The sequence below is a fragment of the Cupressus sempervirens genome, chromosome 11, assembly GCF_028749045.1.
Source record: "Cupressus sempervirens isolate cs-2001-9-10 chromosome 11, ASM2874904v1, whole genome shotgun sequence".
In the NCBI taxonomy this organism is placed as follows: domain Eukaryota; kingdom Viridiplantae; phylum Streptophyta; class Pinopsida; order Cupressales; family Cupressaceae; genus Cupressus; species Cupressus sempervirens.
Genome location: NC_143128.1, coordinates 217209457 through 217233339, shown reverse-complemented (window position 1 = coordinate 217233339; position 23883 = coordinate 217209457).

Sequence of the window (23883 nt, the reverse complement as noted above, 5' to 3'; positions counted from 1 at the left end):
AGTGTGATTAATGCAAATTAGGGTTTTCTACATTTGACACCTAGGTCAAGTAGCGATTATTAGAAGTAGAATTGCCTAGTCAAATAGAAGTTAAGACTAATTGAATAAACCAAAGTTGGTTAATATGGCAATGTGCCAATTTTGGGGTATTACATTTGTCCCTCTTTGAATGAATGTGTGACCAACATGTTCAATTCAAAGAAATCACACGTATGAAGTGTAGATCAAGAAATAAGAATGGTTCCAAAATTGATGACATGGAAACCAATTTCTAAGCTTTTAAAGGTTATCTCTAGAACAAAGCTTAACTTTAGGGGATCCAAATAGAACACCTAGATACCAAAGTTGATAAGCTTTTAAAGATTATCTCCAAAATGGGCTTGAACCTTAAGGGATCTAGATTGAACACCTAGATATTGAGATACAAAAATATGAGATTTCAAAGAGTATAGATGGGATTAGGATGATCAATAGAAAATTTGGAGTCAATTCAAAGTGATTGTGAGGTCCAAAAGACCAAGTTTGACCAAAGTTGACTTTTTCTAGAAATATTGGAAATTTTGAAGAAAAATGTCATTTGAAAAGATTTCAAGATTCACAAAGTATCAGAAAAATTGGACTACACAAGCATTCGATCATGTCGGTCTCAAATATTTTAAGTGTGAATTTGAGTTGTTTATGTGTGTCAAATTTTGAATTTTCTCCCAAAAATGGATTCAAAATAGTCAAATTAGTTAGGGGGTTGATTAATCGATCATTTGTAAAGTCATGAAGAAACATGATACTTTGAAGAAACCAACAATTTTTCATCATAAAATGATGTAAGTAAATTTGCAATCGAACTATTTGCTTATGCAATGTAATCCTATGCTAGATGCAACCCTAAGTCTAGTTACCAAGCTTCAATAATTATCATCACTAAGCATATAGCAAAACCCTAGACATCATACAATCCCCACTGACATTGCAATCATAGGAATATGAATAGGAGATCTATTGTAGTTCTGTCAAGATTAAATGTAAGTATTTGAGGCACAAGAAGCTAGAATAACTAGAACATTTGTCCCTTTTGATGTAGCAAGTTAGCATAAGCATCAAAGCATAAATGCTAGGGTAACCAAAATGTTTCTTACATGGAAACACACCAGACACATGAGATATCCTTCTTATGCTAAGTAACCAGTAAGTTTTCTATTTGTAATGACCCTTACATTCATAAACTGAGACAGAAGTGTGCTAACTATACTCATAGTGACCTGAACATTCACTTTGCAGGACAAGTATTAGTATTTACTATAGCATAGAGAATTCACACAAATAAGCAAGGAGAAGAGCCAACCTCACTGATTTATCCATATAACAGGAGTCGAGGTATACATGGTCATCCAATATGGGATGAAGGCTCTTATAGTGGATACCCAACTTTATATGGCTGCTTTAGATCATTATAACCAAACCACAGACAAAAAGTAAAGAAAAGATCATGCCCCCAGTCCTTGCTTCTCAAGTTGAAAGTGACATCATCAAGTCTCTCAAAGAGACATGATAGAGCAAAAAAAAAAAAAAAACAAAGAAAAGCTCAACATATTCCAAATAAATTCATCATTTTGAGTTCAAGTTTTTGTGTTATAGGATTGATGTCAAGTGTCAATGTTTAAAACATATATGAAAGAAATTTCTTCAGTAGGAGGATGATAGTAGATAGACATAGTTAGAACAATTGGTGACTAAATTCAAAGATGAATCTTCAATAAGAAGAACCTTAGTAAGAAAATGAGTGATAGTAGACAAACACAGTGAGAACAATAGGTGATTAACATGAGATAGATCTTCCATGAGAGGAATCTCAAAAAGTGACACTAGCGATAGTAGGTAGATGCAATTAGGACAACTAATGACTGATGCAAGATAGATACCTATGATACTACAGGGGTTAACCCCAAGTTATGACAAGATTCAATCCATGGATACATGAGTGAAAGAAACAAACGAACGTACGAAAGCAATTGTATATAAGCTAGAAGATGCACTGTGAAATATAACATTTCGAACAAGAGGCATCTATTTACTAGGTTTTCACCTTCTTGGCAGAGATTCTTTTTTTGCTACCATGATGCCTGTTTGCAAGTATTCACCAATGGCACTTTTTTTTTCATTTTTTTTGTATCTTTCTCTTTTTTATTTTTTTTGTATTTTTCTCTTTTTGACTTTTTTGTATTTTTCTCTTTTTGATTTTTTGTATTACCAAGGCACCTATTAGTAGGTTTTCACCAGGGTAATGATTTTTTTAGGAGGTTTTGCAATTTTTAGATATTTTTTCAGAATATTTAAGTATATACAAAGAGCTTCTAAGATCAAATTGTTAATTTGTCCTAACTGACTAGGAAAGTATTATACACACTTCATAAATTCTTTGGCACCCTATTTTATTGAGATTTTGGGCTGACATGAAATTATTTAATTATAACCCTAAATTGGATTAATAGTTGTATAAAAGGGCTTAGGATTAGTGTTTCATAAGGTGATGTGAAAATTGGTTCTTGTAGGGGTATTGAGTTGTAAGGGATTATGGATTATAACCAGGTTGTAATCACTAGATTGTAAAAATATTAGACTTGTTGTTTAGTGGACATAGCCGAGGGTTTGGATGAACCATGTTAAATCTTGGTGTCTTGTGTTGTTTTTTGTGTGATCTATTATTTTCTGATATTGTTTATATTTTCATGTAATTGTTGTTTTTGTCTAAGGTTTAATCCTAACAAGTGGTATCAGAGTGAGGTTTTTTTCAGTTATCCTCTGCATGAATGTCTCATGGTTGAGTGGGAGTGATGGCAGATGAGGGTAGGCTAAGGGTTGAAAATTTTAATAGGCAAAACTTCGAGTTATGGAAAATGAAAATAGAAGACTATCTTTATTAGAAGGATTTATGGAAGTTGTTGGAAGGAAAAATCAAAAATCAGGGATCTATGTCAAATGACAAATGGGATCTTTAGACAAAAAAACACTTGGAAGCATTCAATTATCCCTATCACCATCCGTGGCATTTAATATTACAAAAGCAAAGATGATAGAGGAGTTGATGGATACCCTAAAGAAATTGTATGGAAAGCCCTCTGCTTCAAACAAGGTATTTCTCATGAAGCATTTAATTAATATGAAAATGATAGAAGGTAGATCTATTGTAGATCATTTAAATGAGTTTAATATTGTTACTAGTCAATTATTTTCTGGGGGTATTAATTTTGATGAAGAAATTAGGGCTCTCTTGATTTTGTGTTCTTTGCCTAAAAGCTATAATGGCTTGGTAATGGCTATGAGTAATTCTATTACTCAATCTAGTACCCTAAAATATGATGATGTGATCAATGTTATTTTGAGTGAGGAAACTCATAGAAAATCCTTAGGTGGGTCTACATTAGGAAGTGCTTTGAATGCACAGAGTTGAGGTAGAATGAATAAAAGAGGAAGTAATTCTAGAAATTGTGTAAAATCAAGATGAAAGTCAAAAGGGAGGAGGTCTCAATAAAAAGTTCTAATGACTACTAGTACTGTGGTAAAATAGGGCATAAAAAGAAAGACTGCTAGAATAGAAAGAGAAATGAAGGAGATAAATTAGATGAAGAAAAGGAGGAAAATGTGGTAAATATCAAATTCGAAGAGGATGATTTTTTTTTGTCTTTAGAAAGTGTTGATGATTCATGAGTTTTAGATTATGGTGCTTCATTTCATGCTACACCTCATAGAGGTTATTTCATTGATTATGTCCAAGGGAATTTTGGACTTGTTTATTTGGGGGATAATGAACCTTGTTAGATTGTTGGAAAGGGAAAAGTTAAGATTAACTTGCAGAATGGGAATCATTGACTACTACATGAAGTAAGACATGTTCCAAGGCTAAGTAGGAATTTAATTTCAGTAGGGCAACTCGGTGATGAGGGTTGTGTAGTCACTTTTAATGATAAAAATTGGAAGGTTTCAAAAGGTTTCCATGTATTAGAAAAAGGTGTGAAAGTAGGCATCTTATATTTTTGTATAGGTCATATTGTTCCCTCTACTTTAATTGTTTTAGAGAAAAATGAATATTCAGGAACAATTGCTACAGTTGAGCAAGCAGAGGAAATAGCTACTGTAAATTTTGATACAACGCTACAACACAATAGACGTGGGCACATGAGTAAAAAAGGTATAAAATTACTTCACTCAAAGAAAGTTTTACCAAGTCTAACATGTATTAATATGTATTTCTATGAAAGTTATGTGTATGGAAAACAAAAGAGAGTGAGTTTTTTGAAGACAAGGAAGGAAAATAAAAAGGAGAAAGTAGAATTTGTGCATAGCAATGTATGGGGACTGGCTCAAGTATCATCCCTTGGTGGCTCTCATTATTATGTTACATTTATTGATGATGTAACTTGAAAGGTATGGGTTTATTTCCTTAGACAAAAATTTGATGTATTTCAAACTTTTACAAAATGAAAATGCTTGGTTGAAAATAAGAATGGCAATAAATTAAAATGTCTCAAATTTGATAATGGTGGTGAGTATTGCAGTCATGAATTTTATGATTATTGCTCCACTAATGGTGTTTGTAAATTGAAAACTATTCCATGGACTCCACAGAAAAATCAAGTGGTTGAATGCATGAACACAACTATAATAGAGTGTGCAAGGAGCACAAGGTTGCATGCTAGGTTTCCCTTACACATGTGGGTTGGGGCTATCAATACTAATGTATATTTGATTAATAGAGGTGCCTTTACTCCTTTGGGCTATGGTATTCCAAAGGAAGAATGGATTGGTAAGAAGGTGAGTTATTCTTTTCTCAAAACCTTCGGCTGTGAAGCATTTTCTCATATAGATTCTAAAAATAGAACCAAGCTAGAAGCTAAATCAAAGAAATGTGTATTTGTTGGATATGGTATTTATAAATTTGGTTATAGGCTTTGGGATTTTGAAAATCATAAAATTCTAAGAAGCAAGGATGTCATATTTAATGAGTAAGTGCTATACAAAGATCTTTTGTAGGAACATGAGAAGAAAGAACATGATTATGTGCGTCGGATGATACTCCAAAAGATAATGTTCTAGCCATAACTCATGATGTGCAACAACCATAACAAAAAATATCGTACACACCAATAAATGTTATACAGTCAACAAGGATGAGTAGACCTCCAAAAAGATTTTCTCCTTGTTTGTATTCTATTTTACTAACAGATGTTAGTGAACCTAAATGTTATGATGAAGTTTTGTAGGTGGATACAAAGATTTAGTGGGAGTCTGCAATGAATGAATAAATGGACTCTTTGCTAAAAAATAAGACATGGGATTTATGCAACTTGCCTACAAGTAAAAATGCTTTATAGAACAAGTGGGTTTATAGGTTACAAGAAGAGGATGGAGGTAAGAAAAGATTTAAAGCCAGGTTAGTTGTAAAAGGATTTGTAGAAAAAGGGTCATTGATTTTGATGAGATATTCTCTCCTGCTCTTAAAATGACTTCTATCCATATTATTTTAAGTATTGTGGCTACTGAAGATTTGCATTTGGAGTAGCTTGATGTTAAAACAACTTTCCTTCATGGTGATTTGGATGAAGAGATATATATGGCTCAGCCATAGGGATTTGAGGTCAAAGGTAAGGAGAACTTAGTGTGCCAATTGAAAAAAAGTTTATATGGCTTGAAGCAAGCACCTTGGAAATGGTATCTAAAATTTGACAATTTATGCATGAGTATGGATACAATAGGTGTCATTCAGGTCATTGTGTTTATTTTTAAAGGTTGGATGATGATAGCTACATTATTTTATGTTTATATGTTGATGATATTCTTGTAGATGGGTCTAACATGGATCACATTAAGGGGTTGAAATGCTAGTTAGCACATACATTTTCTATGAAGGATTTGGGGTAGCAAAACAAATCCTTGGTATGAAGATTTGGAGAGATAGGAAGAACAAGAAATTGACTTTATCTCATACTTATTATATTGAGAAGGTGTTGTAGCGTTTCTCTATGGAGAATGCTAAAGCTGTCGCACACCTTTACCTGGTCATTTGAAGTTGACTAAGGAGATGTGTCCCAAGACAAAAGAAGAGGAAGAAAAGATGTCCATGGTACCCTATGCTTCAATTGTAGGAAGCCTTATGTATGCTATGGTATGTACAAAGTTAGATATTGCACATATAGTGGGAGTCGTTAGTAGGTATATGAGTCATCCAAGAATTGAGCATCAGAATGTAGTTAAATAGATTTTCATATATTTGAGAGGAACATCTAGTAAGTGTTTACACTTTGGAGGCTCTACTATTGATTTAAAGGGATATGTTAACTCGAATTTCACAAGGGATATTGATACCAAGTGGAGTACAATAGGTTATGTATTTACTATTGGTGGGGCAACCGTGGGATAGGTTTCTAGGTTACATAAGGTTAATGTTTTATCCACTACAGAGGCAGAGTATGTTGCTACTATAGAGGCAGCCAAGGAGATGATATGACTTTAGTTCTTCTTGGAACAATTGGGACAGCCTTAGAGTGATAATTATTTGTTTATAGATAGCCAGAGTGCCATTAATCTTGCCAAGAATTCAGCTTTGTATTCAAAGACAAAAAATTTTTACTTGGAGTACCATTTCATTCAGTTAGTTTTGGATAATGAACAATTAAAGCTAGACAAGATACATACAGATGACAATCTAGTAGATATGTGTATAAAGGTAGTGACAAGGGAGAAATTGAATTCATCTTTAGCATCAACTAGTCTCTTGGACTGAATAGATATACAAGAACAACATAGTCGAGGGTAGTTTGATCCAGTGGGAGCCCCATGTGGTAGTGGTATTGCTATAGGATCGGTCTCTAAGTGGGAGATTGTTAGTTTGTGGTGATTTATTAGGGAAGTATTGTAATTATTTAATTATAATGCTAAAGTAGTTTAATACTTGTATAAAAGGGCTAAGGGTTAGGCTTTTTTCATAAGGTGATGTGAAAATTGGTTCTTTTAGCAGTATTGAGCTATAAGGGATTACAGATTGTAATCAGTTTGTAAACACTAGATTGTAAAAATATTAGACTTGTTGGTTGGTGGACGTAGCCCAGGGTTTGGGAGAACCATGTTAAATCTTGGTGTCTTGTGTTCTTTAATGTGTGATCTATTATTTTTTGATATTGTTTATGTTTGTATGTAATTTTTATTTCTATCTAAGGTTTAATCCTAACACAAATTAGTTGTAGAACCACTTCAGGTGGAGAGTGTTGATGGGCTCCTTGGCTGCCTCTCCCTTGGCTATAGAAAATTGGTAAGCACTAGATCAAATAGTGCACAGACCAAGCTAGTTGGGTTCAAACTTCCCCTTTTGTACTCTTTGTTTCTAATTCTTAGGGTTTTCTCTCAGAATGAGATCACCTAGTTGGAGGTCATGTGGCTTAGCTTTCTTATTGTAACTTCTACACGTACATTTTTATAAGCTTGAAGATGATCACAAGACACTTGTCAATATTCATCTAACAGTTCGAGCTTTTGAAGTTGAGATATTCTATAGTCTTCATCAGTGATGAGGCCCTTTATGGAGATTCTTAGAGTAGGAATCTCGACCTCAATAGCACAACATCTGCTCCATATACTAGAGCAAAGGGTGTTGTTTCTATTGGAGTTCTGATACTTGTTGTATAAGCCCATAACATTGGATTAATATGAAGGTGCCACTCCCTTCAAGATTGACTAACTGTGCAATGCAAAATATTAAGGATTGCCTTCTTTGATGTTTTCACTTGACTATTATCTTGAGGGTAATAAATAGAAGACCAATGTTGCATGATTCTAAACCTTTTACACAACTCCTCAAGATGTTCATTTTTAAACTGTCCTTGATTATAAGTAATAATGAAGGTATACCATGTATTTACATATGATGTAAATCATAATGAACAAAGCTACACTTTTTTCATTTTCTATGGAAAGAGGAACTGCCTCTACCTACTTAGTAAAGTAGTCTACATAGGGGTAATGATAAACTTACGTCCATTTGAAGAGGATGGGTGAATTTGACCCACAAGATTGAAGGCCCATTTTTGCAATGGCCAAAGTGTAACAAATGGAATTATATCTCTATCTAGGGCATGAAGTAGATTCCCATGGATATGACATTTCTTATTGAACTTAGCATATTTGATCACCTCTTGCTCCATATTCAGGTAATAATAACCAGCTCTAATCAGTTTATGAGCTAGTGTCAAGCCATTTGAGTGAGATCCGCAAATTCCCTTATGTACATATATTAATGTGCATTTGGACTCATTAGGTTCTAGACAACTAAGGAGTGTTCCATCAAGACCTCTCCTAAACAAGTTGTGAGCAATAATAACATACCATGAAGCATTACAAATAAGGTGACATCTTTCATTCTAGGTAAGATTGTTCAAAATGGTTTGTTCATGTAAGTAAGAGTATAATGTGGTCATACAATAGAATAGATCATACTAGATTTGAGAGAGTCATAGGTAGGGTAGTGTAATTTTTCCACTAGGAACTCATGTCGAAGATCATTTTTTGGAATCTAGAACAAGGAAGCAAGAGTAATCATGGCATCAACCGCTTTTTTGTCCTCCCAAGGAATTTGTTGAAAAGTGATATGAGAATAGTACTTCTTCAAGTCATCAACCATGCATTTATAAGGAATCAATTTCTGATTCTTTATCAAATATACATCGTTGACCTAGTTGATTATAAGTTGTGAATCACCAAAGATGTTTAATTGATCCACCCTCTATTCAACTGCAATCTTCATGCCATTAATGAGAGCTTCATACTCTGCGATATTATTTGTACAAGGAAATGAAATCTGGTATGCCTTAGGGAGTGAATATCTATGTGGTGTGATGAACAAGAGTCTAGCACCTGATCCCTATTGTGTGAATGAACCATTAAAGAACATCATCCAAGTTTGATGTGTAATTGTTCGAATTGATTCATCATGAAAATCAATGTTGAGTGGAAGAAGACTCTCTACTGGTGCTTCAACTAACTAATCATAAATTGATTAAAGAGAACAAATTTCCACAATCCATTATATTGTACTAGTATGTTTCTGGATTCGATTGTGTTAAGATTTTTACTAATCATAAATTGATTGTCATTTGATAGCCTTTCATTCAATATACTAAATGTCAAACTCACTTAATATCATGACCCACTTAGCCAATCTTCCTGTTAGAGCTGCCTTACTAAGTAAGTACTTTAGTGGATCAATTTTAGCAACTAATCGCATCGTATGAGTGAGTATGTAGTGTCTCAACTTTTGAGAAGTAAAGACAACTACTAGGAAAGCCTTCTCAATGATATTGAAATTCATTTCATAATATATGAGCATGTGACTTAGTTAGTAGATAGCTCTTTCCTTGTTATCATTGTCCTCTTGCACTAGTAAGATACCCAAAGATGATTTTGTTGTCGAAATGTACAAGATGAGACGCTTCCCATGAATGGGAGGCACCAATATTGGTTGATTAGCAAGGTATTATTTTATTTTTGTTAAACTCTACTTGCAATCTTGACTCTAGTTATATTTGACACCTTTATGCAGTGTCTTAGTAAAAGGTTGTGACCTATCTACAAGCTATAAAATGAATCTATGAATGGATTGAAGTCTTATGTGATATTGCAAGGTGGAGGAATTTCCATGATTACTTAAACTTTCTCTAGATCAACCTCAATTCCTTTTGAAGACGTAATGTAGACAAGTAGTTTCCCAGACATCACATCAAATGCACATTACTTGAGATTAAGTCTCAAACTAAATTTCTTCATGTGATCTAGGATAGATCCTAAATCTTGAAGGTGATTATTGCATTTTACGCTCTTAACCAGTGTATCATCCACATAGTCCTCCATTGCCTTATACATCACGTCATGAAAAATTGTAGTAACTTCCCTTTGATATGTAACATCAACATTTTTCAAGCCAAATGGCATCAAATTCCAACAGAAAGTTCCCCATGCATAAGTGAAAGCAGCATTTTCTTGATCTTTTAGCACAATTTTGATCTAATTATAACTAGAAAATTCATCCATGAGTGAATATATTTCATATCCTGTCATCATATCCACTATCATATCAATGATGGTGAGTTGAAAATCATCCTTTGGACATGCTAAGTTTAGATCTTAGAAATCTGTAAAAAGCCTAATAGATTTGTCATGCTTAGAGTCCAAAATGATGTTTGATATCCATTCAATGTAATCAATAGCTTGGATCAAACCAACTTTCAAAAGCTTTTCTAGTTCAGCTTTGACAAGCAATGCTACATGAGGATACATTTTTCTAAGTTTTTTTATGACTAGTTTAACTCTTGGTACAATGTACAAGTGATGCATTATGAGATTAGGATCTAATCCTAGCATGTCTGAGTATGTCCATGTGAAGTTTATCTTTTTCTCTTGGAAGTAGGTGATGAATTCTTCCTTTTCTTCTAGAGATAGTGACTATGCAAGATGTATTATATGAGGATTTTCTTTTGTTCCCAAGTTGACCAGCTATGTTGGTTTTATCAAAACTGATGATCTTTCCTAAAAATGACTAGGAAGTGCATCAAATATCTCATCCACAGGTGCCTTAGAGATGTTTTCACCCTTACATACATCCTTTGTTTTTACTATTTTAGGTTCCAAGAATGCCATAATGTTTTTTTCACCATTAGATCTTTTATTTTTTTCTTTTTGATTATAGATAGAGATATTTGATGTCAGCTTTAGTCATGTTGATACTTTGTTCATTGGTGGAAAACGTTATAAGTTTGATAGCTTTTAAGTAACAAGCAAGAGCATAGTCATTCTAGAATATAGTGACTTAACTAGATGCATTAGAATTCTAGTCTATGAGCTTAGGATAGGTGAGTGAAAGAGAAGTGATGGGTTCAATAGCGTTGATAGTATAATCATCAAATGATCGAACAAGCAATTTGAGACCTAGAGTGGCTTTGTCCACAAGTGTGTTTGAATGCCTTTGAGCACTAAGATCATCAATCAAAGACTCGAGGACACTAGTTGGATAGGACTCATCTCACCTAACCCTAGATGATTCACCTACTTTGAGAGTGTTCTCATAGACATGAACTTGATCCATGTCTTTGTCTGTAGTTACTGTTAAGAGATATTTGAATTAATACTCCTTAGAATCTACGCTACATTGTAACAAAATATAAAATTCCCCAACAGTGATAGGAACAAACTCTCCTTCATCATCTAGATGTTTACAAAGATATTCAATGTACAAAGCATGACTAGACTCTTATGGTCCTTGTTGGGTATTATGTGAATTAGTAGTATCATTAGAAGAAACACTCTCACCATCCATGGTGCTGAAACATGGTACAAAATGATTACTTTCAACAAATAATTTAGCAAGATCATCAGGAATGGGATAAGGATAAGGATCCTCATCATCAACATTGTCTTCATCATCATTAGACTCAGCTTGTGACTCATTTTCAAATGAATTATTAGGTTTTGGTACAAATTTTCTCTAGTGATTTTTCGATTTTCTTCAGCTTATTATCATGGTAATCTGTAGACTCTCTATTAGTAGGTACAAATTTTGTAGTAGATTTTGGCATGTTACAAGTATAGCTAGTACTTGTAGGTATAGTGACTTTAGAACTATGAAATAGGAACTTTATGCATTGATGATAAGTGGAAGGCATAGCCTGCATCTCATGTATCCATCGTCTTCTTAGTAGAATATTGTAAGATAAGGGAATGTCCAAGACTTGACAAGTGACACCCCTTTGGATAGGACCAACCCAAAGAGGTAATACAAAAAGACCCAAAGACTTATGCTTGACTTCATAATATGCTTTGATAGTTATCTTACGATGAGCGTCAACAGACTCTTCATAATATTCTAATTGTCTTAGCAAAGTAGTACAGATGATATTCAAACCATCTCCATTATCGATAAGGACACGTCAGATAAATTTCCAATGTATCATGACCTCAATGTGTAGAGGTTGGTTATGTGGGTGATTTAGTGAATTTTCATCTTCCTCAAAGAAGATCATATAGTAAGGTGAAGTCAGATGACCTACCATAGATTGGAACCTCTCAAAATCAAGATCTTAAGGTACACTTTCCTCAATGAGGGCCTTGTCGAGAATATTCCTATGAGAAAGAAATATTTTGAGTAGTTAAAAGATCATGATTTGAGCATTTTTTCATTGTAATTGATTGAGTATACTGTAACTATAGAGTTTTGTCCCTTTTCTGGATAGACTAGCAAGAGGTTTTCCTTTGTGTTGTTCTATCTCAAGAGTAGAAGGCATAGAGCCTTTGAGTAATAACTTGGTGCTATATCACATAAAAATTTTGGTACAACTTTTGTGACGACTTCTTGTCAGATGAGTTGCAAGTAGGACCTCTTAAGACAAATGGTGTCTTAGGTTTAGTTTTGTCTTGTTTACCCTTGATGGTGATAACATCATAATACTCAAAACAGACTGGTTCTACCATATGGACTATCTCATCATCATTGTTAAAGTATAAATAGTTGACCTTGTTGTTAGGTTTTAGTTTCAAGTTTTCTCCTTTTTTGTAGGGAGGGAATGGCTCCTTGAAGGCCTTATGATCTGAGTTCTTGTTATGTCCATCCACAAAAATGTCACCACCATTGATTAAGTCTTAGATTTTGTGATGCAAGTTGATACAGTTACTAGTTTTGTGACCTTTTTTTGGTTGTATTCACAAAATGAAGTTTCGTTCCACCATGGTGGCCATGGTTACGGATCATAAGGACAAGAATTGTCCAATGGAGAAATGAGTATGTTTTGTAACAAGGTCTTATAAACCACATCCAAAGGTTCACCAAGAGGTGTAAAATTTTATTTAAGGCATGTGGCCCATCAGTTCCTTGGTTTGTTTTTAGATGTCTTATTGTTAGGAGGAGATTTCTTAATATTCTTGGATGCTCTAAGATTATGTGTAAGATTGAATGCTGCCTTAGGAGGTTTAGGAGTAATGTTGTCAACAACTCCAATGTGTACAACCTCTCATTTTTTGTTCACATATTTGGACTTATCTTTATTAGAGGTTGACCCTTGTTTAGTGTCCTTTTCAAGGGTTATTTCACCCTTTTTGACCATGAATTCCTTTATCTAGATAGCTTGCATAATGATTTTTTCAAATGTACATGAACCTTGAAGTTGAACTCTATACCCAAAATTACGTAGGAGGTTATCCATAAAGATGTCAAGTTTCTTTGTTTCCAAGTTTTTGCATGAGTATTTGGTGTAAAGTTGTCTCCATCTCTAAAGTAATGTGAGGAAAGGTTCCCCAACTCTCTGTTTAAGGTTGCACAAGTCTCCAATATTAATCAGGTGTTGTATTTTATAAGAGTAATGCTATATAAAAAATTTAGCATCTCATTGAATGTTTTGATACCAACAGGCAAGTTTGAGAACCACTCCATAGCCTGACCACCTAGACTTCTTGGGAATAGATGCATGAGATATGTCTAATTATGCATAAATTCCATAGACAAGGCACCAAATTCCTACAAATGATCTTGGGGATTGATAGTTCCAAAGTATTTACCATACTTAGTTAACTCAATGCCTCTTGGAAAAGGAGGCATGTATATACTCTTGTCAAAAGGAAATGGACAAAGAGCATCTAAGGTGTACATTTTTGAAGGTTTGTCTTTATCATGCATCATTAGGGATAACTATTCTTGGATGATTTTTAGTTTCTTTTGCAATTAGGAAGTCTAAGTTTCCTCTTCATGTGTAATGATAGTTTCAATGTTAAAGTGATGAGGTAGCTTGGCTCCCTCTTGAGCAAGTTTGAGAAAGTATTTCTCTTTCTCTTTGTTAAGCAAGATCCCAATGACTTTATGGAAGTTTTTGTCTTTATGGAACTTTTCAATATGCTCAGGGAGTATTTCTACCTCTTCTTAATTCTCATTAGTAAAAGGTTCCCAATTTCTTTCAGTCCTATATTGATCTTGGTCTCTACTATGTGCTCCATGTTTTGGTTCTAGTTCAGCCATTTTAGGGATGTGATGAGTTTCAATATATTTTGGTTGAAAAGGTTGTCATAATAAGGATTCGATTCTATTGTTTGGAGATGTATGAGCTTTGGTAGTTTCAGGAACATCTTAATACAAGGGTTTCCTGATTTTTTTAAAGCTTATAGAGAACATTCTCCAAACATGAGATGATCTGTTAGGTGAGGGGGATTGTGAAGATTCCTCACTAGATGAATTAGAGATAGACCATGTATGAACTTAAGGGAAACCTCTATTGTGATTAGTAACCCTAGCTCTACCTCATCTAGGTCTTTAGGGATAAAACACATTTCCACTTCATGTTGCCACTATCATAGACAAGGACAAAAAGCAAAAGCTTAAACAAGGACCTCACTAGAATGTAGTCTCAAAAAGAAAGATAAATGTACTATATACTAAGGCATGAGTTGTCTACATAATGGCTAGAATAGACAAAGATTATGACTATCATAACACCAAGTACAAAAAGCACAAAAGACCAAGGATAAAATAAACAAGAGACAAGACTAGTTTGTGTGTAATTTGCAAGTCATTTAGCTAAGGAAGAAGCCATTATTTGAAACTATGTGTAGAAAAAGAAGAGGTACAATGTTGTAGATAGAAAACTAGATTTAGAGTGCAAGTAGCGTTGATAGGTAGTTCAATAGTTTTCAAGACTAGATCTTGTGTGAGGATTCAAAGAGATTTTGCAAGTTTTAGACAATTTTGGATAGATTGTTGGTATTTTCAAACAAGATAGTTGGTTTTTAGATAAACACGGGAAGCAAGTGGTAGTTTCAAACAACCACACCAAGGACAAAGCAACTCAAAGGGGTGGTGGAGTTTTGACCTTTAGTTTGTTTGATAGATTTGGCAATTTTTAAAGACTCAATAAAAAACACACTTTTATCCTGAAAACAAAAGTTGCTAGACAAGGCAAAACCTTTGTCCCACAACTTATATCCATGCATGTACCTCACATAGCTATGTCACCCTCTAGAGGGCACCTATGTTTTTGGTGTATTCAAAGGGTTCAATAATATATATGCTAAATGAACACCCTTATGGCAAGGGTCAAGCATGTATACCACCTTCCAATTCCTAGTTGCATGCCTATGGTGAGTTCTACAGTAGAGATTCTTCTCCCTCCTTGGTCAAAGATTATGCCTCCTTTTGGAGGTGAATCGGGTAGTAAATGACTAAGAAGCTTTCACTTGGCTTATTTTCATATTAACCCTTGGTGGCTTTGCAAGTGAAGTTGAGGCCAACAACCCAAACCAACATCTATAAGTGCACACACTTGACTAGAAAGACCATGGTTGGCATTGATCAGTGTAGTTTATAGAGCCTCTTCTTGATATACGATATCAGAATGAAGAAGAGGAAATTAATATGGCTTTAGAATATTTTTCTCAACAAATATTCTTTATTAGAGTGAGGTGGAATCTCTGGTGAAATGAGTGTTCTCACTTGGGTTGTTCTCGGAGGTTGGATCACTCGGGCAGGCCCTCTAAAGGTTGACTCAGATTGGTGGTTCAGATCTAAAGGTCAAATTTTTTGATTTCCCTCAAGGGGAAAGAGCATACTCCTCTACCTCATTTCCTTGCCCAAACACACAAGACATGTTAATCATTGAGTTAGTTTAATTGATCCCACCTTGGCCTATTCCAAGACTTTGATCCCCTAAAAGGAAATCATTATATCTTCATTAAAGGCTTCATTTGGGAGAACCACTAACTTTCTTGCCTCCCTTGGATTCCATCTTTCAGAGGCTTCTTGGTTTTTGATTTACCCTTGGTCATGACCTCCAAGTGGTAAAGAGCATACTCCCCTATCTTGCACCCTACAAAGTTCACAAACCCTATTTATACTATGTGTGAAAAGAAATAAAAGAAGACACAACATTTAAGTGGAATTGAAATAAGTCTTCATCATGTGTATCTTTGACAAGGGTCTTCCATTCACACATTCATCACGAGTTTGTAATGTTTGGATAAAAGGTTTCTTTGTCAACCATCCTACAAACTACGATTATGTTGCAGAAAACCAGAAATCAAAAATCAAATGCTTCAAAAAACACCATTAGTCAAATGGAAGCTAAAGAATGGGAAAACAAAATTTAACCTTTTTGTTCTTTATTCATACCCATAAAATAGCTAAGAAAATGTCAACACCTATGAAAACATCAAAATTCAAAATTTCTTTTATACTTTTTTTTTCCTTTTTAAAATTTTTTAATTTTTAAAATGTCCTACAAACCACTATTAAGCTGCAAAAAAAATAGAAATCCAAAAGAAAATGCTTCAAAGAAAACTGTTAGTCAAACATCATTAAAATTGTAATCTGGAAAACTATGTTGTTGCAAAAACAAAGTGCACCACACAAGAGACTCCACACTTACGCATTTCTTTGCACGAGAAATTATAGAGGAAGACGTAAAATCTTCAGGTCTTCATGCAAAAATGAGATTTCTTGAGCGAAAATCTAGAAACGTGTATAGACAAATGTGATAGAATAATAAAAAATGTAGAAAATAGAGAAAATGAGGCCAGAAAAAATGATTTTTTGATCCCTACAGTGGGTGCCAGAAATGTATATGTGAAATGTAGGCTCTGTGATTAACACATGCTTCAACACGGTCATTATCTAAAAGAACATCCTAGAATGAATATGAGATTATTCATCTGAGTAATCCAGTAGTTCGACATGGTGCCTTCTAACTATAAGGATTTTGTCTTTTCTCTCAAAATGAGAAGTGGGCAACTAGACCTCTAGAACAAAGGATTTTAAGCTATATGAGATATGCAAAATTAATCTATATGAGAATACATTGTTAAGCTAAGAAATAAAGAAACATATTATGCTAAATGAATGCATTTTAAGCTAATATGAGATTGCAATGTAAGAATTTAAGCTAAGAATGTAAGAGCAAATGAGTGGATATTTCAGCATAAGTTTGAAACAAATTCCAATTTTCTACCTTCATCATGAGGAATGGAGAGCTTCTTTTATAGAATCCAAGAGGTGATCAAAGGTTGAGATTGATTGGAATGAATGATCAAGATTAAAGAGGAGAGCCAGTCATAAAGGAAACTTCCTCATGAAAAGGGACTTAACTGGTTACCTTTAAGTGATAAAAGGAGTTAATTGACTACCTTTGGAGTGATAAAAGGAGTTAACTGACTGCCTTTTAAGTGATAAAAGGAGTTGACTGATTGCCTCTTAGGTGATAAAAGAAGTTAACTGATTCCTTTTCGAGTGATAAAAGGAGTGAAATGATTCCTTTTGAGTGATATAAGGAGTTAACTTATTCCTTTTTCAGAATATTTAATTTAATAAAATAGAATGTGACCTCATCATAAATGAATAAATTTAATTAATTGAATAATTAAATTCAATAATAAAAAAGAGGAGATATCTTATTAAATTAAATGAATTTAATTCCTTTGTATATTAGCTTAAAGAGGTAATTTTAATTTAATTAAATTAGAACACTTATAATTAAATTAAATTTAATCAATAGGTTTATGTAGACAATTTGAGTTGATAATTAGGAATTAAATAGTGTGATTAATGCAAATTAGAGTTTTCTACATTTGACACCTAGGTCAATTAGTGATTATCAGAATTAAAATTGCCTAGTAAAATAGGACTTAGGAATAATTGGATAAACCAAAGTTGGTTAGTATGGAAATGTGCCAATTTTGGAGTATTACACTTTTAATATTATATGAAAATGAATTTCCATAAAGTTACTTCTCCAATAAGACCTTAATTTTCCTCATTCTATGATGAGGAGACTCATCAAAAACTACTATAGATAATACTATATTCATGAGATTATAATTGGGCATCCTTTTGAGTGGATTCCTAATACTCTAGCAAGGTAGTTTAACATTTTCTTTAAATAATTTTATATGATCATACAATCAATAATGAACATTTATGCACATTTAAGTATGTGATTGAACATGATTAATAATATTTGTATTTATACTCTGGTTTGCATGATCTTATCTCTCCAAGTGTGATTCAAGGAGGTTTATGTTATATTTCTTCTTATTGTATCTTTTGTATACCTAAAATGAATATATAAAATACTTAGAGTTGTACTTGAGCATACTGTTGAAAAGTATTTTTTACTTATATGAATTATTTTTTCATCAAGACATTATTGACGTACACATATTTAATGGTTGATAATCTAGATAGGAGGTTGTCAATATGTAGAAAACGAGAAATCTCCTTTTTGAATGCAATAGTTCTTCAAGATTCATTTTTCAAGCAACATTATATAATATGTAACTAAAATAAAAGATAATTAGGAATAAAAGATCATAGGACCAATCACACATATGCAAATTGTCCAAGTATTTAATTGTGTGCACAACCTTATCTGAAATTAGACTTATAATTAAGTTAAATTGGATCATATTCGTGTAAAGTATTTTTTACTATTTTTTCTTTGTGAAAGTAAATTCAATCATATGTTAATAATATTTAATTTCAAAAAGATTAATTATGAAATCAAAAAACAAATGTTAAAATTTTGCAACCATAATTGTCATTCTTCTTTATTAAAACAACCCAATTTTTTGTTGTTCATAGTCACAAATATGTCTAGTAATTGTTGATACCTAATTTTTTAGGAATGTCATTGAGAAATAAAACCACATAATATATTTCAATCCTCTGACTAAAAGTATCACACACAAGACTTCTTATTTTCCACACTAAAATTGGTAAATTAATTTTCAATTTAAAAACTTAAATATTTTATTTACATTCATGAAGCTTATAATTACATGATTGGACTAGTCATCTCAAAATTAATAAAATATTTCACATGAGTATTTCAATGTATGGGTAAATCCTTACTATTGGTGTAATTAGGGGTAAGTGCACAAAGTTGTGGTACTGAAATGGGGGTATAAGATGCCACTTTTTTTATTTCTATTCTAAAATCAATAAATTTTGAACTTGAATGAAAATTTGATGATAGCTACACTTCAAATTTCAAGAAATTAAAAAAAAAAAAGTTGTAGTCCTCTGAAACTAGTTTCTAAACCACTAATTATTTTTTAAATGGTGGAGTGTAAGGCCCTCCCAAAAGAGGGCCACAGAAATTTTTACTATTTTTTTAGTAAAAACATAATATAGTGTCAGGTGTGGTTCCCCTAAAACACTGAATTTCTTTGTAATAAATTATCTAGTAAGAAGTTACCTTGCACCATGTAGTTATCCCATGTTTTTGGGTAATTTTATAGTATTTTTTTTATGAACCTTTTAAGTGGACACATCTTGAAAATGTGAAATATTTGTGTTCTCCTCGTACAAATCAATGAAAACTAACTAAAAATCAAATTCTTTTTTTAAAAGTTTGTATAATAGAGTATAGTTTCAAAAAAATAGGCCAAATGATTTTTGAGAAAAAAAAATAGACATGTTTATTCTAAAGAAATTATAGTTGACAGGTTTAAATATCATCTAAATTCAAGATAAATTATATTGTTAGATAGCTAATGGAAAGATCTACAATATCATCTAGTCGGATTTGATCAATATTAACTAGAAAGAAACATGATCAAGAGCACACAAGAAAATTTAAGCATTTTTTGTATGCTTTTTGTTAAACATGTTTTAGACATGTTTCAATCAACCAAGTCTTTGGATTTGATATCCAATCCAAATCCAAGCCTTTGGCTTGGAAAATTCATATATGTTAAAAAGTATGCTCACCCTAAAGTGGGAAAACAAAATAAAAATATTGTGGATTAAATAGTGTTTGTGCTCTATAGGGCACACACACTATTGGGTGAGCGCAATATGGGGTGACAAATTAAATACACAAAATGTAACATTTAATTATAAGTAATACTTGAGTTACATTTTATTGTATATACTTCCAAGAAACTTAAGAGTGCTTTCATCTTTATAGGAGTTAAGATAAGAAAAACAACTCTAGATTTTTAGGGTATTTAATAAATTTTATACTTACTTAAATTTGAGAAATAAACACATTATCTCTAGAATGATTTCTAGTTGGCTACTGAATATAAACTTAAGCCCTTAACTTGTGCATAATTATTTTAGGATTGTTTCTTGTTGTATTGTTTAGTAGCTCTCTCTCTCTCTCTCTCTCTCTCTCTCTCTCTCTCTCTCTCTCTCTCTCTCTCTCTCTCTCTCTCTCTCTCTCTCTCTCTCTCTCTCTCTCTATACACCTCCTTCCCTCCCTATGCACCTTAGGACAACTTATTATATATCTTATTGTTCCTAAGGGGTCTTAAGTATTCCTAGAACATACAACTATGTCATATGACCCCTTAAGACCTCTTAGGGAACTTTATGACCAATAAATGGTATGAGGTCTTAAGGTGTACTAGGAAACATTAGTGCATTGTAGGACCTCTTATGACCCCTTACCATACATTAGTGTATCATAAGAGATTGTAAGGGGTATTAATGGGTCCTACAACATAATATTGAATATTAGAATATTTTAAGAATTTTATGATACCTTGAAGACCCATTTTGATATATTTTTGTAAGGTAAGGGGTCCTAAGGACCCCTAAAAACTCATAAGAATCCTATGATTTATAGAAAGTAGTTATATCGGGCTATAAGGGGTAGAATACATTAAATTATCCTATATTCCCTTATCATGTTGCAGGATCTCTTCCCATATATTAGTACATTGTAAGGCATCCTAAGGAGTCCTAAGACACATAAATGTGCCCTAAGTTCCCCCCTTAGCATGTATAATAAGGGGTTTCAAGGGGTCTTAATGGGTCCTAGAACACCTTAATAACTCCTATAATCACTTAACACCCTATGATGTAGTAGTGTATGATATATGGTCCTCAAGGGTCATAAAGAGGTCTTTGAACACATTATTGTATTGTAGGGAAACTCAATATCCCTTAGGAACTCTTAATATCTATTAAAGGGTTTTTAATTGGTTATAAGGGGTATTAAGGGGTTTTGCAAGTTTCAAACAATTCTGGATAGATTGTTGGTTGTTTCGAACAAGACAGTTGGTTTTTAGATAAACAGAGGAAGCAAGCAGTACTTTCAAACAACCCAACCAAGGACAAAGCAACTCAGAGGGGTGGTGGATTTTTGACCTTTAGTTTATTTGATAGGTTTGGACAATGTTTAAAGACTCAATAACAAACATAGTTTTATCCATAAAACAAAAATTTCTAGAGAAGGCAAAACCTTTGTCCCACAACTTATGTCCATGCACGCACCTCACATAGCTATGTCACCCACTATAGGGTGCCTATATTTTTGGTGCATTCAAAGGGCTCAATAATATATATGTTGAATGAACCTTATGGCAGGAGTCAAGAATGTATACCACCTCCCAATGCCTAGTTGGATGCCTATGGTGAGTTCTACAAGAGAGATTATTCTCCCTCCTTGGTCAAAGATTATGCCTTCTTTCAGAGGTGAACTGGGTAGAAACTAACTAAGAAGTTTTTACTTGGCTTCCATTCATATTAACCCTTGCTAGATTTGCAAGTGAAGTTGAGGCCAACAACCCACACTAGCATCTATAAGTGCACACACTTGACTAGAAAGATTGGGGCCAGCACCAACCAGTGTAGTTTATAAAGCCTCTTCTTGATATACAATATTAGAATGAAGAAAAGGAAATTAATATGGCTTTGGAGTATTTTTCTCAACAAAGCTTCTATATTAGAGTGAAGTGGAATCTCCGGTGAAAGGAGTGTGCTCACTTGGGTTGTTCTCGGAGGTTGGATCACTCGGGCAGGCCCTCTAAAGCTTGACTCAGACTGGTGGTTTGGATCTAAAGGTCAAAGTTTTTTATTTCCCTCAAGGGGAAAGAGCATACTCCTCTACCTTTCCCAAACACACAAGACATATTAATCACTAAGTTAGTTTAATTGATCCCACCTTGGCCTATTCCAAGGCTTTGATCCCCTAAAAGGAAATCATTATCTCTTCATTAAAGGCTTCATTTGGGAGAACCACTAACTTTCTTGCCTCCCTCGAATGACATCTTTCAAAGGCTTCTAGGTTTCTAATTTACCCTTGGTCATGACCTCCAAGTGGTCAAGAGCATACTCCCATATTCCCCTATCTTGCACCCTACAAAGTTCACAAGCCTTATTTATACTATGTGTGAAAAGCAATAGAAGAAAACACAACATTTAAGTGGGTTTGAAATAAGTCTTTGTCATGCATATCTTTGACAAGGGTCCTACATTCACATAGTTAGTATGAGTTTGAAATGTTTGGATAAGATGTTTCTCTATCAAGCATCCTACAAATTATGGTTATGTTGCAGAAGACCAAAAATAAAAAATAAAATGCTACATAAAACACTGTTAGTCAAATGGAAGCCAAACAATGGGAAAATAAAATTTAACCTTTTTGTTCTTTTTTCATACCCATTAAATAGCTATGAAAATGTCAAAACCTATGAAGACATGAAAAGTCAAAATTTGTTTTATACTTCTTTTTTTTTTTAATTTTAAATTTTTAAAATGTCCTACAAACCAGTGTTAAGCTGGAAAAAAAAAAGAAATCCAAAAGAAAATGCTTCAAAGAAAACTGTTAGTCAAACATCATTAAATATTGTAATATGGAAAACTATGTTGATGTAGAAACAAAGTGCATCGTGCAAGAAACTGCATGCTTATGCATTTCTTTTTGTGAGGAAGTGTAGAGGAAGATGCAAAATCTTTAGGTCTTCATGCAAAAATGAGATTTCTCACGCAAAAATCTAGAAACGTGTACAGACAAATGCGATAGATTAATAAAAAATGTAGAAAATAGAGAAAATGAGGCCAGAAAAAATGAATTTTTGAGCCCTATAGTGGGTGCCAAAAATGTATATGTGAAATGCAGGCCTCTATGATTAACACATGCTTCAACATGGTCATTATCTAAAAGATCATTCTTGAATGAATATGAGATTATTCATATGAGTAATCCAATAGTTTGACATGGTGCCTTCTAACTAGAAGTATTTTGTCTTTTCTCTCAGAATGAGAAGTGGGCAACCAGACCTTTAGAACAAAGTATTTTAAGCTATATGAGATATGCAAGATTAATCTATATGAGAATGCATTGTTAAGCTAAGAAACAAAGAAACATATTATGCTAAATGAATGCATTTTAAGCTAATATGAGATTGCAACGTAAGAATTTAAGTTGAGAATGTAAGAGCAAATGAGTGGATATTTTAGCATAAGTTCAACACAAATTCAAATTTTTTACATTATTGTATTGTAGGGCAACTCAATATCCCTTGGGAACCCTTAATATCTATTAAAAGGCTCTTAATTGGTTATAAGGGGTATTAAGGGGTGATATGATGTATTAATGTATTCTAGGATACCTTATGACCCCTAAGTGGATACATTAGTGTATGGTAATGCATCTTAGGATCCCTTATGACCCCTTTAGACCTTTTGAAACCATAATATGTATGGTAAGGGGTCCTAAGGGCTTAGTATATGTCCCATAGCATATTAATGTATTCTATCACCTCTTATAGCTCCTTCAAACCTATTACAATAACTAGCAAATATAAATGTACACTATTGTATTATGTACCCTTTAATATTTTCTATGGGGCACTATTGGGTTTTAATGTTTCTGAATTGGTCCTAATGTGTCTTAAGTGGTTATAATGGGCCACATTAAGTACTAAAGCTACTTAGGATCCATTATGACCACTTATGATACATTGTAATCACTCACATCATATTAATGTGTCCTACAATGGTTTACATTTTACAAGGGGGACCATTTAATACCCATTATGATCCCTTATGAAACATTACTGAATAGGAAACATTGGGACTAATTAGAA